The following is a 3,006-nucleotide window of genomic DNA, read 5'->3' on the forward strand; positions in this document are numbered from 1 at the left end:
AAGATTAGTTGTACGTTCTTAATAGAGGCAATTATTATAAGTACGCTACGAGATAAGTAGCAAGCAAGGATCGTTTTGGCATAGTTTAACCTTGAAATTATATGAACCAAGACATTCTTTTTTTTATAAATGAAACATGAATTTTATTGGCTAATCTAGATTACATAAAACCTAACTAAAACATACACACACATACATACAAAAGTTCAAGGAAATTAGTTGACGGAGTTGAATTAAGTTTTCAAAGTCCTAACTCGTTTATACGAGTGGTTTTAAATTCAGCCTAGGAAAAAAACCAAGCAGAGAATCGGTCTTAATTTTACTGCTTAACTTAATTCTACACCAGGTCAGCTGAGTGGAAGATTTTGTTCGTTACTTGCGTTCTTTGGCTTGACAGCTGAAAGCAGAGGTGATTCAGTCGCTGTATCGGACTTCTTGGATGTCTGTTGAGGGGAATTCCTTCGCTGATTGGCTGTTGCTTTGACGTCGGAATGACGTATGGGTGACGTCCTTTTGGGGAACCCCTCTGGGAGTAGTTGGTTCTTTGATGACACAGAGGCTGGAGCAGTCCTGCTAAAAGTCTGAGTTTGAAAGAATTTCAAGTTCTCTGAAGATCGCGAAGTTCTTAGATGGTCTTGCTACTGCGGTGGTATGGCATGGCGCTTGTTCGCGCTCACCAAGGTGCAAGCCAAAACGTCTTGATCGGGTAAAACAAGCAAGCAAGCAACGAATCTGTGTTGCAGTGGGGTTTTGATTTGCGGCGTAAGTCCATCCCACTGGTCGCTGTTCCAATCAGATGGTGGCTGCGGGGTCTGGCCACGCCCTGTGTGGTTTGTTGTTTGGGAGAGTATTTCTGCAAGTTTTAAAGAACTTCTTATAAAACTATCATCACCAAAGGAAAATAATGCTGAATATCAATTATTCATTCACACCAATGTTCTGTGAATACAACCGGCTCTCATCCAAACCCAAACAACAGGTATTTTGCATACACAACAATCGTAATTAACTAAAAAGAAAAGTTAGAAAGCAACGATTAAGATATCGTGGTTTCAATAACACATCACACATATTTACGACATAAAACATATTATTTGTGAATATCGTTGCTCCAATGCTTTCAGTGATTTTTAATGATTGTCTTCTGAATTGTCTGTGTACATTCTGTTTCTTTCTAATTCAAAGGAAGTAAGAGTTTTGGTCATGCGGGAAGCTGGTGGTCGAAAGTCATGGGATAGTCATGTGGCGTCACGCTGTACATCCTGTGCTGGCCTGAGGGCGTCATTTAGTCATTTTCCTGTTCTAGAGATAACGGGTCCATACATCCATGAGAACGAGGCATCCATATGTCGTGAAAGGCTTTTCAGCTCTGGTACAAAAGGTCTCTGTGGTATCTCTTGATTAGATTAATTCAAAACCTCATGATGGTGATCCAGTGGCCTCTCCGTGTCCTGTATATGAAATCCCTACAGAATAATTAACCATAACTAGTTATAATTAACTATTCATATTTTAGATCCACTGTAGATATTTAGCTGACCACTCAGGGTCAACCGTCTTGTCAATTCTAAGAACGTTAATTTCCTGGTTAAAGGAAATAACTTTCTTACTGTACAATTCTATAAGTTTGTAACGTAAATCTGCATGATTATTGACTCCGGTTATGAGTAAACAATGAACACGTCAAGTGTGATACAAGTAAGGTTTTATTAACTACATAAAAACTTAAACTAGTCTAACATACTACACAAACACATTAAGCCGGTCTAACATAAACATACACACACACACACAGGGAAAGATAATTTTGTTCAGCTTCCTAAAGAACCCAGCGTTATGTAAACAGTAGATGCAGTTTGTTTTTCCAGAGCAGCAACGCAGTTTCATAAGCGTGCTTGTTGATGAACGTTTTATAAACAAGGCCCAGTTTGACGCTGGATTTGCACATCGTTTGATACTGAAGGATGGAGTGGTCCCAGCTATAAAAGATCCCGGTCATGATTCAGAACTGCAGACAGTAAGTGAAACTGCATCAAATGTCTGCGTTTTGTTGGCAGTCGGAGCTCAAGTGCTCGTCAATCTTTAGCTCCGCCCACGGCACGTCTCCAGGAGCTCGGCTGTTTCCGGAGAGAATCGTAAAGCTGCATCTTTCTTTTATAAATATGATAAAACTAAAGACTTTTTTGAGATATGAAGGATGCAGTACTATTCTATAGGGTACTCAAGATTAACATATGATTGAAACGGGTGAAACGGTGTGTGTTATGTCCCCTTTAAAGGTCCCATATTGTCAAAACTGAAATTTCCTGGCTTTTTTTCACTGCTTTTTTTTCACAGGTCTAGGGGCTATTTAACTACCATATAAGTTTCAAAACAGTCAGTCCACAGTAAAATGCACACAGCCTGCATAAAGTTCTAGCTATTTTTCACGAACCATTGTGACTTCCGTAAAAAGTTGACGTCAGAACTACACAGTCACCGCATTCAATCACCATCCCGAGCACCGACCACCGTCCCACTCTCCTTTTGCCAAACCCCCAGAAAACATCGCGTCCATGCCATTGCTGAGCAAGGACAACACGGAAACATGTCGAAAAGGTTAACTTTAACCACGAAACCAGATCGGCCGACCTGTAACGTTACACTCTCACTCAAAGGATGGACGATCTGACAGGATTGTTACTATGAGGTGGATCACATCTAACGTGTATAGTAAAGACAAACTCACAGAAAACAACAGGCCAATCAGAAGAGAGGCTCATGAATATTAATTAGACAGGCCAAAATCGACCTGTTCTCAGCAGAGCTCCTGAGAGAGGAGCTGTAAAAATATATTGAGATGTTTTTTGGTACTTATACCGCAAATATATATTCGTAAGGACATCAAAACCTAAAATAAAACTCCAGAAAGGTGTACAATATGGGACCTTTAAGACTGGTTTTGTTGTCCAGGGTCACATTTGACATCTGACAGGATACGTCTTAGAGACAACTAATGATTAATTA

The sequence above is a fragment of the Sinocyclocheilus grahami genome, unplaced genomic scaffold (genome assembly GCF_001515645.1).
Source record: "Sinocyclocheilus grahami isolate Dianchi unplaced genomic scaffold, SAMN03320097.WGS_v1.1 scaffold1089.1, whole genome shotgun sequence".
NCBI classification, from domain to species: Eukaryota; Metazoa; Chordata; class Actinopteri; order Cypriniformes; family Cyprinidae; genus Sinocyclocheilus; species Sinocyclocheilus grahami.